The following is a 15,260-nucleotide window of genomic DNA, read 5'->3' as shown; positions in this document are numbered from 1 at the left end:
GTCCATCTGGCCCAGGGTTTTTTTGATTGATAAGTTGTTTTATTATTACTGATTCAATTTCAAAACTTGATATTGGTCTATTCAGAGTTTCAATTTATTTCTGATTCAATTTTGAATTTGATATTGGTCTGTTTGAATTTTCAATTTCTTTCTAATTCAATCTTGAGAGGTTGTGTGTTTCTTTGTTAATTTAGCTAGTGTTCTATTCATCTTGTTTATCTTTTCAAAGAAACAATTTTTGGTTTCGTTGGTCCTTTGGATGGATTTATGGGTCTCAGTTTCATTTAGTTCTGCTCTGATTTTAGTTATGTTTTTTCTTCTGATGGCTTTGGGATTAGTATGTTCTTATTTTTCTAGTCCCTCTAGGTGTCATGTTAGATCATTGATTTGAGATCTTTTTAACTTCTTGGTTTAGGTGTTTAGCACTATAAACTTTTAACATTGCTTCTGCTGCATCCCGGAGATTTTGTATGTGTCTCTATTTTCATTTATTTTAAGAAATTTTTTTACTTCTGCCTTAATTTTTTTTATTTACCCAAAAGTTATTTAGGAGCAAGTTGTTTAATTTCCATGTCATTGTGTGGTTTTTTTTTCAATTCTTTTTATTTATTTATTTATTTATTTATTATTTATTATTATTATACTTTAGGTTTTAGGGTACATGTGTGCAATGTGCAGGTTAGTTACATATGTATACATGTGCCATGCTGATGCACTGCACCCACTAACTCATCATCTAGCATTAGGTATATCTCCCAATGCTATCCCTGCCCCCTCCCCCCACCCAACAACAGTCCCCAGAGTGTGATGATCCCCTTCCTGTGTCCATGTGTTCTCATTGTTCAATTCTCACCTATGAGTTAGAATATGCAGTGTTTGGTTTTTTGTTCTTGCAATAGTTTACTGAGAATGATGATTTCCAATTTCATCCATGTCCCTACAAAGGACATGAACTCATCCTTTTTTATGGCTGCATAGTATTTCATGGTGTGTATGTGCCACATTTTCTTAATCCAGTCTATCATTGTTGGACATTTGGCTTGGTTCCAAGTCTTTGCTATTGTGAATAATGCCGCAATAAACGTACGTGTGCATGTGTCTTTATAGCAGCATGATTTATAGTCCTTTGGGTATATACCCAGTAATGGGATGGCTGGGTCAAATGGAATTTCTAGTTCTAGATCCCTGAGGAATCGCCACACTGACTTCCGCAAGGGTTGAACTAGTTTACAGTCCCACCAACAGTGTAAAAGTGTTCCTATTTCTCCACATCCTCTCCAGCACCTGTTGTTTCCTGACTTTTTAATGATCACCATTCCAACTGGTGTGAGATGGTATCTCATTGTGGTTTTGATTTGCATTTCTCTGATAGCCAGTGATGGTGAGCATTTTTTCATGTGTTTTTTGGCTACATAAATGTCTTCTTTTGAGAAGTGTCTGTTCATGTCCTTCGCCCACTTTTTGATGGGGTTGTTTGTTTTTTTCTTGTAAATTTGTTTGAGTTCATTGTAGATTCTGGATAGTAGCCCTTTGTCAGATGAGTAGGTTGCGAAAATTTTCTCCCATTTTGTAGGTTGCCTGTTCACTCTGATGGTAGTTTCTTTTGCTGTGCAGAAGCTCTTTAGTTTAATTAGATCCCATTTGTCAATTTTGGCTTTTGTTGCCATTGCTTTTGGTGTTTTAGACATGAAGTCCTTGCCCATGCCTATGTCCTGAATGGTAATGCCTAGATTTTCTTCTGGGGTTTTTATGGTTTTAGGTCCAACGTTTAAGTCTTTAATCCATCTTGAATTGATTTTTGTATAAGGTGTAAGGAAGGGATCCAGTTTCAGCTTTCTACATATGGCTAGCCAGTTTTCCCAGCACCATTTATTAAATAGGGAATCCTTTCCCCATTGCTTGTTTTTCTCAGGTTTGTCAAAGATCAGATAGTTGTAGATATGCGGCATTATTTCTGAGGGCTCTGTTCTGTTCCATTGATCTATATCTCTGTTTTGGTACCAGTACCATGCTGTTTTGGTTACTGTAGCCTTGTAGTATAGTTTGAAGTCAGGTAGTGTGATGCCTCCAGCTTTGTTCTTTTGGCTTAGGATTGACTTGGCGATGTGGGCTCTTTTTTGGTTCCGTATGAACTTTGAAGTAGTTTTTTCCAATTCTGTGAAGAAAGTCATTGGTAGCTTGATGGGGATGGCATTGAATCTGTAAATTACCTTGGGCAGTATGGCCATTTTCACAATATTGATTCTTCCTACCCATGAGCACGGAATGTTCTTCCATTTGTTTGTATCCTCTTTTATTTCCTTGAGCAGTGGTTTGTAGTTCTCCTTGAAGACCTCCTTCACATCCCTTGTAAGTTGGATTCCTAGGTATTCTATTCTCTTTGAGGCAATTGTGAATGGGAGTTCACTCATGATTTGGCTCTCTGTTTGTCTGTTGTTGGTGTATAAGAATGCTTGTGATTTTTGTACATTGATTTTGTATCCTGAGACTTTGCTGAAGTTGCTTATCAGCTTAAGGAGATTTTGGGCTGAGACAATGGGGTTTTCTAGATATACAATCATGTCATCTGCAAACAGGGACAATTTTACTTCCTCTTTTCCTAATTGAATACCCTTTATTTCCTTCTCCTGCCTAATTGCCCTGGCCAGAACTTCCAACACTATGTTGAATAGGAGTGGTGAGAGAGGGCATCCCTGTCTTGTGCCAGTTTTCCAAGGGAATGCTTCCAGTTTTTGCCATTCAGTATGATATTGGCTGTGGGTTTGTCATAGATAGCTCTTATTATTTTGAGATACGTCCCATCAATACCTAATTTATTGACAGTTTTTAGCATGAAGCATTGTTGAATTTTGTCAAAGGCCTTTTCTGCATCTATTGAGATCATCATGTGGTTTTTGTCTTTGGTTCTGTTTATATGCTGGATTACATTTATTGATTTGCATCTATTGAACCAGCCTTGCATCCCTGGATTGAAGCCCACTTAATCATGGTGGATAAGCTTTTTGATGTGCTGCTGGATTCGGTTTGCCAGTATTTTATTGAGGATTTTTGCATCAATGTTCATCAAGGATATTGGTCTAAAATTCTCTTTTTTGGTTGTGTCTCTGCCCGGCTTTGGTGTCAGGATGATGCTGGCCTCATAAAATGAGTTAGGGAGGATTCCCTTTTTTTCTATTGATTGGAATAGTTTCAGAAGGAATGGTACCAGTTCCTCCTTGTACCTCTGGTAGAATTCGGCTGTGAATCCATCTGGTCGTGGACTTTTTTTGTTGGTAAGCTATTGATTATTGCCACAATTTCAGCTTCTGTTATTGGTCTATTCAGAGATTCGTGGTTTAGTCTTGGGAGAGTGTATGTGTCGAGGAATTTATCCATTTCTTCTAGATTTTCTAGTTTATTTGCGTAGAGGTGTTTGTAGTATTCTCTGATGGTAGTTTGTATTTCTGTGGGATCAGTGGTGATATCCCCTTTATCATTTTTTATTGCATCTATTTGATTCTTCTTTTTTCCTTTATTAATCTTGCTAGCGGTCTATCAATTTTGTTAATCCTTTCAAAAAACTAGCTCCTGGATTCATTAATTTTTTGAAGGGTTTTTTATGTCTCTATTTCCTTCAGTTCTGCTCTGATTTTAGTTATTTCTTGCCTTCTGCTAGCTTTTGAATGTGTTTGCTTTTGCTTTTCTAGTTCTTTTAATTGTGATGTTAGGGTGTCAATTTTGGATCTTTCCTGCTTTCTCTTGTGGGCATTTAGTGCTATAAATTTCCCTCTACACACTGCTTTGAATGCATCCCAGAGATTCTGGTATGTTGTGTCTTGGTTCTCGTTGGTTTCAAAGAACATCTTTATTTCTGCCTTCATTTCGTTATGTACTCAGTAGTCATTCAGGAGCAGGTTGTTCAGTTTCCATGTAGTTGAGCGGTTTTGAGTGAGATTCTTAATCCTGAGTTCTAGCTTGATTGCACTGTGATCTGAGAGATAGTTTGTTATAATTTCTTTTCTTTTACATTTACTGAGGATAGCTTTACTTCCAACTATGTGGTCAATTTTGGAATAGGTGTGGTGTGGTGCTGAAAATAATGTATATTCTGTTGATTTGGGGTGGAGAGTTCTGTAGATGTCTATTAGGTCCGCTTGGTACAGAGCTGAGTTCAATTCCTGGGTATCCTTGTTGACTTTCTGTCTTGTTGATCTGTCTAATGTTGACAGTGGGGTGTTAAAGTCTCCCATTATTAATGTGTGGGAGTCTAAGTCTCTTTGTAGGTCACTCAGGACTTGCTTTATGAATCTGGCTGCTCCTGTATTGGGTGCATATATATTTAGGATAGTTAGCTCTTCTTGTTGAATTGATCCCTTTACCATTATGTAATGGCCTTCTTTGTCTCTTTTGATCTTTGTTGGTTTAAAGTCTGTTTTATCCGAGACTAAGATTGCAACCCCTGCCTTTTCTTGTTTTCCATTTGCTTGGTGGATCTTCCTCCATCCTTTTATTTTGAGCCTATGTGTGTCTCTGCACGTGAGATGGGTTTCCTGAATACAGCACACTGATGGGTCTTGACTCTTTATCCAATTTGCCAGTCTGTGTCTTTTAATTGGAGCATTTAGTCCATTTACATTTAAAGTTAATATTGTTATGTGTGAATTTGATCCTGTCATTATGATGTTAGCTGGTTATTTTGCTCATTAGTTGATGCAGTCTCTTCCTAGTCTCGATGGTCTTTACATTTTGGCATGATTTTGCAGCGGCTGGTACTGGTTGTGCCTTTCCATGTTTAGCGCTTCCTTCAGGAGCTCTTTTAGGGCAGGCCTGGTGGTGAGAAAATCTCTCAGCATTTGCTTGTCTGTAAAGCATTTTATTTCTCCTTCACTTATGAAGCTTAGTTTGGCTGGATATGAAATTCTGGGTTGAAAATTCTTTTCTTTAAAAATGTTGAATATTGGCCCCCACTCTCTTCTTGCTTGTAGAGTTTCTGCTGAGAGATCTGCTGTTAGTCTGATGGGCTGCCCTTTGAGGGTAACCCGGCCTTTCTCTCTGGCTGCCCTTAACATTTTTTCCTTCATTTCAACTTTGGTGTGTCTCACAATTATGTGTCTTGGAGTTGCTCTTCTCGAGGAGTATCTTTGTGGCGTTCTCTGTATTTCCTGAATCTGAATGTTGGCCTGCCTTGCTAGATTGGGGAAGTTCTCCTGGATAATATCCTGCAGAGTGTTTTCCAACTTGGTTCCATTCTCCCCATCACTTTCAGGTACACCAATCAGACGTAGATTTGGTCTTTTCACATAGTCCCATATTTCTTGGAGGCTTTGCTCGTTTCTTTTTATTATTTTTTCTCTAAACTTCCCTTCTCGCTTCATTTCATTCATTTCATCTTCCATCGCTGATACCCTTTCTTCCATTTGATCACATCGGCTCCTGAGGCTTCTGCATTCTTCACGTAGTTCTCGAGCCTTGGTTTTCAGCTCCATCAGCCCCTTTAAGCACTTCTCTGTATTGGTTATTCTAGTTATACATTCTTCTAAATTTTTTTCAAAGTTTTCAACTTCTTTGCCTTTGGTTTGAATATCCTCCCATAGCTCGGAGTAATTTGATTGTCTGAAGCCTTCTTCTCTCAGCTCGTCAAAGTCATTCTCCGTCCAGCTTTGATCCGTTGCTGGTGAGGAACTGCATTCCTTTGGAGGAGGAGAGGTGCTCTGCTTTTTAGAGTTTCCAGTTTTTCTGCTCTGTTTTTTCCCCATCTTTGTGATTTCATCTACTTTTGGTCTTTGATGATGGTGATGTACAGATGGGTTTTTGGTGTGGATGTCCTTTCTGTTTGTTAGTTTTCCTTCTAAGAGACAGGACTGTCAGCTGCAGGTCTGTTGGAGTACCCGGCCAGCCGTGTGAGGAGTCAGTCTGCCCCTGCTGGGGGGTGCCTCCCAGTTAGGCTGCTCAGGGGTCAGGGACCCACTTGAGGAGGCAGTCAGCCGGTTCTCAGATCTCCAGCTGCGTGCTGGGAGAACCACTGCTCTCTTCAAAGCTGTCAGACAGGGACATTTAAGTCTGCAGAGGTTACTGCTGTCTTTTTGTTTGTCTGTGCCCTGCCCCCAGAGGTGGAGCCTACAGAGGCAGGCAGGCCTCCTTGAGCTGTGGTGGGCTCCACCCAGTTCGAGCTTCCCAGCTGCTTTGTTTACCTAAGCAAGCCTGGGCAATGGCGGACGCCCCTCCCCCAGCCTCGCTGCTGCCTTGCAGTTTGATCTCAGACTGCTGTGCTAGCAATCAGCGAGACTCCGTGGGCTTAGGACCCTCTGAGCCAGGTGCGGGATATAATCTCCTGGTGCGCCGTTTTTAAAGCCCGTTGGAAAAGCGCAGTATTCGGGTGGGAGTGACCCGATTTTCCAGGTGACATCTGTCACCCCTTTCTTTGACTAGGAAAGGGAACTCCCTGACCCCTTGCACTTCCCGAGTGAGGCAATGCCTCGCCCTTCTTCGGCTCGCGCATGGTGTGCGCACCCACTGACCTGCGCCCACTGTCTGGCACTCCCTATTGAGATGAACCCGGTACCTCAGATGGAAATGCAGAAATCACTCGTCTTCTGCGTCGCTCACTCTGGGAGCTGTAGACCGGAGCTGTTCCTATTCAGCCATCTTGGCGCCTCCCCCCGTCGTTGTGCGGTTTTGAGAGATCTTCATGTTATTGATTTTTATTTTTATTCCAATGTGGACTGAGAGTATGGTTGGTATGATCTTGATTTTCTTGAACTTATTGAGACTTAATTTATGGCTGAGTTTGTGGTTGATCTTAGAGTAGCATGCAATGTTTTAACACTTTCTTATATTGATTATGTGTTATTGCAGCCGTATCAGAAATGTATAGAAGAAATAATTGTTTTGCCAATAGAAATGGAAGATTAGACAGATCAAATGACTCGTTAATGATTTCATAGTCACTAATTGAGCTCTTATTGGTAGCTAAATATCAGTGATAAGAAGTTTTGTTTATGAATCAACTACTTTCCTTCATCTTCCTGATAAAATTCCACTTACCTTACAAAAGCACAGTTCAGATTTACTTTCTTAATGAAGCCTTCCCTGGTCCTCCTAGGCAGACTTACATAGCCTTCCTCTAAGTTATTGTCACACCTTGTAAAGCACCTCTGTGATATAACTGATTATATCAGTTGTGCTTTACGATTGTGATGATACTCCACTTAGATTCAACAGTCCTTGAGGACAGAAGTCATACTGTTTCATCTATGATTCGTCAATGCCTATACAGTACACAGCCTTCAGTAATGCTGAATAAATTGTTGTTGGATAAATGAATGAATAAATGCCCAAGTACATGACTATATGAATTCATAAATAAAATTTTGGTGGGTGCAGAAGTATATTTTTTGGTTTTAGAATGCTTTCCAATATATAAATAAGCTTTTGCTAAAACAAAAACAAAACTAAAGAAAACAACCCTTTAATTTAGAGTCTGCAGATATAGGCACTGTAGTGGAACCAACTGTGGACCAAAAGCCAAGTTATGCAGCTAACTAGGTGAATGACAGGTCAACTTTTATGGATCTCTGTGTTTTATCTGTAAAATAAGGGAATCATGGTATGGCAAACATTACAAAGGTGGTATTTTAATAAGTAAAAGTTGAAAATCACTGCTCTAAGACATTTTATGGAAGTGGGTATAATAAGTAGTACTGTAGTGGTTTTCAAGCTTTTCTTTTTTGAGTGGCAGAACTTCTTGTCAAGTAAAGTCTTACACAGAGTTCCAGAATGTAAAATAGTTAAAAATTGAGATGTTGTAGCTGCTAAGTCTCTTGTCCTCTAATATTTGTTCCTTCTGGTCTCTCATTTCCTGCATATCAAATGTATTAGGTGCTTGTCAGATTTCATGGATGAGTCCATTGTTAGGGCAAAGCTTAATTTCTCATCTTTAAAAATAAATGTAGCCTGGGCAATACGGCGAAACCCATCTCTACAAAATACGCACACACATGCACACACACACACACACACACTAGCCAGGTGTGGGAGTGTGCACCTGTGGTCCCCACTAATTTGAGAGGCTGATGTCGGAGAATCTCTTGAGCCCACAAGGTTGAGGCTGCAGTGAGCCATGGTCGTGCCTGGGCAATAGAGCAAGAGCCTGTCTTGAAATAATTTTTAAAAAATTAAAAAAAACAAAAATAAATAAGGAAATGATAGTTTCTAAATATGAAGACACTTAAAGAGCAATAACAATGTATTTCTATATTCCTTTATGTTCTATCAAAACAATATTATGTGGCATTCTAGTATTACCACACGAGTTTCAGCCTTCTGCTTTGAAATTATTTCTGTTTACATGCTTGTTTTTCATATGTCCACATAGACCTGAATCCCCTGACATTTTAATAGAGTTGGGACAGACAGGCCCAAATTGGATGTTGCTTCTAGGTAGGGAATCACTGGCAGACTTCATATCCAATTATATTTCAGTTAAGCCAGTAAATATTAGGCCATTAATTCATTTGAAGTCCTGGAAAGATTTCTCACATTTTTGATATCTTCCTCTTATGAAGTCTGTAATGATGTAGTATTTATATTTCTGAGAAAGGAATGCATAGAAATTTTGTGTGTTTGCTTGCTTAAAACAAGAATGAACTGTTGCCCTTTGTTGTTTCAGTGGTCTTCCCACGAAAGGAAAAAAAGTTACTTATGATGAGTGTCTGGGGTCTTTGAGTCTAAAAAGAAGACTTAGACCAAATTCCTGTCTGTGTCCCATATACCCCATGAAACATATTTGAACAGCACTGTACAGGTGGACAATTTTTTAAAGTCTAGAGACATAGCACTTGTGAATGAATGTCAAGTCTTCTGTATTAACTTAAAAAATTTTTAGTATTGGATTGAAGCCTAATTTAGAAGAAAAAATACTTGGTGAATTCTTGTTGAAACATAAGATAAAACAGAGACAAATTATTATGCTTTTTAAGTTATGTTTTAGATATGCAGTTTTATACACACAATCTACGTTTTCCAATTTAATGTAAATTCCTATGAGATTACATAAAAGAGTAGCTGTTCATAGGCTCCATATGTTCTGCCAACTGCATATCTCTCTTTTTTGTTTCATCATTTAAAAAATCTTCTGATTCCTTTCTTGTTCTGAAATACCACTTTTATTCCCAATTATCCTGTTACTTGGCCCTGACCCATCCTCATTTGCTGCTTGTTCTCTGATAAATAATGCTTATTTGCTGCTTTCAAGTGGCAGCAGAGGTAATGGTTAATTTCATGAGCTCTGCAGGCATAGTGCCTGGGTGTGAATCCTGTCTCTCTGCCTTTTCCTAGATTAGTGAGCTTAGATGAGTCATTCACCCTTTCTGGGCCTCAGAATTCTCCTCTGCAAAATGGAGATAAAAATAGTTGTGAGAATTATGTGAGATGATAGATTTAGGGACTATAGAATAGTGCCTGCCATAAAGCTATTCATATCTCTGTCAGAAGAGTAGGAATATGTATCCTGTCAATATAGCTGACGTTTGCAGTTTACCAGGCATTCTGATTCTATTTCCTGCCCCCTCCTATCTGCTGCTTTTGGATTATCACACTTTCAGGGAATCTAGCAAGAGGCCTCAAGCCTATCTAGTCTACTCATTCAAACATTTTCCAGCAAATATTTATTGCTTGGCACAAGAGATATAGTGGTTGGCAGTATTCTCTATGAGCTTCTGGGAGGCATAAACGTATTCATTCATACAAACAAATATGTAATTGTGAAAAATACTGTGAATAGAAAAATAATGTGATAATACCTTCTTATAGGTAGGGGAAGTCCATAAAGGATTTTCTGAACAAATGACAACAAAGCTGAAGGCTGAAGAATGAGTTAGCCAGGCAAAGTTGAAGATATGTTATAGTGTAGGAAAAGTTTGGAGACAAGAAAGGCATGCTGGATACACTCTAAATCCAGTCGAACTAAAGCTAAATGAGTTACAGGGGAGAGTGATGTGGCATAAGCATAAGGTGGGGAAGCAAGTAGAAGCAAAAATAGGAAGTTGAGGCTTAAAAGTCAAGCAGGGACCAGATCTGTAGGGACTTGTATGATTAATCTTCATATTAAGGGTTTTGCTTTATCCTAAAAATTACAGAAAGCATGAAGAAAGCAAAGCTGGGGATTAATATAGGGAATTTTGCATTTTTAAAAGATCACACTGGAGAATAGAGAGAGGGGGAGTGGAAGGGCTTCTCTCTTTGTTCCTTAGTTACAATACCTGGAAAAGGACAGTAGCCTCCTCAATGAAGCTTTCCTTGATAACATTTTGCCCATAGAGGTGGCCTTCACTCATTTTTTCACCTAATGAACCCATGATCTGTTGCACTTCTCACACTGCACTGTGAACCTGACCCAGGCCAAGGTGTTCAGTATTGTAGGATGAATAAACATTGATTCTCCTCTCCTAAGATGAGACAGGGGCATTTTAAGGCCAAGGACTGTATATATTCATCTTTGTAGTATCCACGGCATCTAGCAAGTCCCTACCACATGTTGGGCTCTCAATCTTTTGTTGATGTTGTTGTTGAGAAATCAGATGAAAAGAAGTGGTTTTTCATGATGGATGGAAGTGGGGGTTCTGGATCATGGATGCAATTTAATTTTTTATACTCTCATTGAAAGTTGGTAATATTAATTGAGATGCTAGAGTGGCTGTTTGATAAATACCTTTGAGGGTAGCATTAGAAGATCTAAATTTGAGCATGAGAAGATGCCTGGCAAATACTAAATGAATTGAATGTGTTTCAGCCATACTTGCCTATTACATCTGTTTGTAGATCTTCCGTGGTTTATTTTAGGAGATGGAAAAAATTCTCTAATCCATCCTAAACCTCCATTAATGCCATCTTCAATTTGGCACAGTGATAACTCAGAGATGAAAACTCTCAGGTGTGGAGAGAGCTTGCAATACAGGTTATTAATAGATTTGAATACAGGGCTTTTTTTGTTCTTTTCCTTTTGTTTAAGATGAAACAAAAAATGGCTGAAATGAAAGTGATTTATATGCCTCTTTATGGTATTTTAAACCATAAGAGATTAATCAGTGATTACTATTTTTTAGACTCGGAAAAATAATTCAACTCTTTAGAACTTTCCCACTTAGTATTTACTGCAGGGAAATTCACTAACAAATTCATTAAGGCATTATTTACACAAGCAGAAACATGGGGTTAGTTTGTCACTTTCTCTCTGTTGTGTTATTGTTGAAGATTAGCATTCAGCTCAGCAAATTGAATATTAAGAATTCTTTTTTTGTCACCATGTGTATGATTTCAAATGCATGCACTATTAGTAATTTACAAAGAACGTATTTTATAGTAGAAATTGGTTTAAGTGGTTGTTCAGGAGACATGTTTTACTCAAAGCAGCATTTAGCCTGGCTACTTTGCCTTTTGATGACTATTTAAAAGGATGCCGTTATGTCTTTGTTACTTACTGTTCTGTCAGGATATGCTAATGGTTTAAGTTCATATTAATTCCTAGCACTTTTCAGTTTTTATCTCAAAAGTCATTGATACTTATTACTTAATTGAAAAAACTGATTCTTCTCTCCAAGCAATGTTTGTATCTAAATATTGAGCAACTTTACAAATAAAATGACCTTTCTTGTTACATATACTTTTTTTCCCTCAAATTTACTTGCTCTTTATTGTTTGCATCATACAACTTCAAAAATTTTGGGGAGGAAGCACATTTGCTTCTGTTTATCTCCGTCATGTTAAAATCAGAAACAGCAATAACTGAGTGCAACAGTCCTGAATTTCTGAAAGTGTGAAGAGAGCAGTAGATGCAAATTAAAGGGGAAAGTCTAATATTTTATGTATCAAATTCTGATATGTGTATCTAATTGTTGAGTCTTTAGAGTTGTTTTTATAGTTTGTGTTTATTTCTGCTAGTTTTCTGGAATTTCATTAGTTTCATAAAGTTTATGGATGATTATACTCCAATCCCTTTATTTGACAATTGAGGAAACCGAAGTCCCAGAGCTAAGTGGATTACTAGAGCTAGGTGGATGTCAGGGCTGGGAGTGGAGACAGCAGTTCAGGCTCTGCTTTATCCGGCATGTCTTCCTTCAGTTCATAGTACAGTATATGCTAGCACAAACCAGAAAACCTTTTTCTTGAATGAAACCTTGATGTTAGTTTTAAAAGTCAAGATCCCACGGTCTAGTTTTGAGGTTCTTAGATGTTCATACTTTATGAATTGATAAAATTTCCAAAGAATTAGGAGACTGACATAGAATTGCCAATTTTTAGTTTTCTCAGTTCAGAACATTAAGAAACAAAGCAAAAATACACCAATGCCTCATTATATTATTATCATTTCATAAATGGACATTTTCTCATCTAAAAGGAGATGAGTAGGACTTTTCCTGTTAAGCTAGAAAGGGCAACTGTAACCCAAAACAGTGAACTAAAAGCCATCAAACTATTCCACGTTCTGTAAGGATAGACATACACAAGGGTGGTCTTGTACCTCGCTCTGAGGCAGAGGCAGCCAGATGGGTTCTGATTCTAATCCTCTTCCTGGCAACCTCTGAACTCTCATATACATAGACTCTAGGTGGGGAGAGGAGGTGTTGGAGAAGTGCGTTATTGGCCTACTGAAAATGAAGAAACATTTCTAGAGACAGAAGTGCCTTCAACAAAGGACAGGTTAACTTCTGTATCCCTTAGGCTCCAGTTAGGAAAACAAAAGGATTTAATACAAGCAATTTGTCAATTCTCCTGGAAGAATAAAAAGGGTCTCCTCTCTCCAAGTCTCTTCTAGTCTCCTACCAGTGATTTCTGTTGTCAGTACCTAAAGGAAGACACCTAGAAAGAGAATCTGTTAAATGTAGTTTGCAATGTAGTCTGCAATGTAGTTTGATTCACAAAGCAGAATTTAGAATGATTGGCTTGGGGCTGAAAGACATTGGTAAATAACTGACAGTATCTCTTCTTTCCATTGATCACTTATGGAGAAGAATTTTGTGCTTTTTTGAGAAGGAGAAAGAGAAGTGGAGAGATATAGCAGGGAACAGAGAAGAAATAGCAGCAAAGCAGCCCATACATTTAAGTGTATCTATACATTTAGTATACATACATTTAGTGTACATATATTTAGTGTGACAAGGATGCTTGAGTTTATTCTGGATCAAGTGGACATTGCAGCTTGAGCCATCATGTCATTATTCCAATCAAGAGAGTAGACTATCGGGCAAGGGGACCTTACCAACAAGAGTTTCAATGTGTGCCAGTGGGGGTGGAACTGAAGTTACTTCTCCCCAGTGTGAACGCTCCTACTGCCCCGTTACAGGAAGGGCCTCATCTCAACACCTGCCTTAGAGAAAGCATCAGAGTAAGTCTGATTTTACCAGAGAAACAGAGACACTCAAAAAGGACTGCAATTAAATGCCTAGTTAAGTAAGAAGACTTTTCCCTCTTGTCATTAATTCTTCTACTCTGCCACAATGTGGAAAGAGTTAGAACCTGAAGATAAAAGTAGAGAGGAAGAATAAAAGAGTAGTACATTCTTTCTTCCCACTCCAAGTCCCAGACACTGGCCACTGAATTAAAACGGTTATAAGATGGGAGTTATGGAAGCAATCTGAACTGTTGTTAAGGAGGAGAGAATAGATTTGATATTGCATATGGAAAACAGTTATTGGAGAAAAATGAAGACTAGTTCATATCTGTGCTCTACTGAGTTCAGAATGTTCAATAAATCAGTTACATAAGAAATAGAACGAAAGCTTTTTGAACATCATCTGCAAAATAAAAGATATTTTTTAAATTGCAAAAAGTAGTATTTTTAAACTCAAAATATTACTTTTGTTTTTCTCATTTCTGCATGGTTTTGTCTAGCATGTGTCCATGATATAGAATTTTAAAATAATTATCACTATTCACTGAAATTCCTTTTAGCCAGGTATCACTAGTACTGATAACTCTACCTGTGAAAGGTGAAATTCACACATTAACACAGAAGTCAGGGTCCTTTTCCTCATTTTAGCCTTTAAATATCTGTGGAGAAAGGAGAAAGAGGAAAAGGTGCAATTATATAAAGAATATTCTAGTCTGAATAAAACAGAACATTATGAAGGACTAATATAAATTTAAAAGCATCTTTTAAGTGGTGAAATATAAAACCACAGGGAAAACTATTAAACATATATCAGAAATGGAATCTGTCATCACATTTATCACCTTAGAAATTTTTAGAAATACTTTGTTTTAATGAAGCATATGGTGTTTTGTTTATTCAGAAGCAAATTTTATAAGGGGCAGTAATCTCAGATTAAGAGAACCTGATCTGTCCTCTCATTTACAACATTTGCCTTAAATATGAGGCATTTAAAAACTTTAGTATCTTTTAATATCACTCCTTTTTGTCCTTACACTAGCAGGGCGCATGGCTCCAGGAAACTGATCGACTTAACTTGTATTACCAACATCAGAAAAAAAAGATATAAAAACCATTTCACTTAGTTTCACCTTGAAAAGATGTAAATAAGACCCAATCAGTGGTACAGTGATAGGTTAATAGTCTTGGTTTTAGAACAAGAATGTTCTGGTCTTAACCAGTAGAGTGCATGCCTTTGGGCAGGCTTCATTACTGTTCCCAAGAGATGATTCCCTCACTTGTCTTGATAATTGTGCCTAGCTCATTTGGTTGGTTGCTTTTACGACACAATTGAAATCATGTATGTAGAGTGCTTAAAAATGGCTCAAGGTAAATCCTCCATCTCTGTTAGCCTAAACAAAAGGCAGCAGAGGTTCCTGAAAAGAATCTCCATTGTCATCTGTGAGCGAGGACACAAAACTATTTTTGCCTTACAAAAACAAATTGAGATAATGCTTGCTGACCTTTTCTCAAAGTATCAAAACCAATCTAGATCTCCAAGTAGGTTCTACTCATTTATTCTTTGAATACTTATTTATTGAGACTTTCTTCTGTCAGTCACTGTGCTAGGAACTGAGGGGAGATATTTAACAATTACCTTCTGACTATTGTAAAGTTTTGGAAGCAAGTCTGTATTAGTCAGGATCCTAGTAGGAAATAGATTGTTCTCTTAAAGAGGCTGAAAGAGAGTTTAATGGAGGTACTATTTACAAAGGGTATGGGCAGGGTTGAGGATAACCAAAAAGGGCTATGAAATACCAGGAGGCTAGCAACAATGGGAAGCTGCTTCCAGTTCTACAGCTAAATAGGGAGGCCTGCAGGATCTGTGACCTCAAGTAGAACGTTTTAGCCATGG

Source organism: Pongo pygmaeus, chromosome 1 (genome assembly GCF_028885625.2).
Source record: "Pongo pygmaeus isolate AG05252 chromosome 1, NHGRI_mPonPyg2-v2.0_pri, whole genome shotgun sequence".
NCBI classification, from domain to species: Eukaryota; Metazoa; Chordata; class Mammalia; order Primates; family Hominidae; genus Pongo; species Pongo pygmaeus.
The sequence above is the reverse complement of the archived record's forward strand: the minus strand, read 5'-3'. Positions refer to the sequence as shown.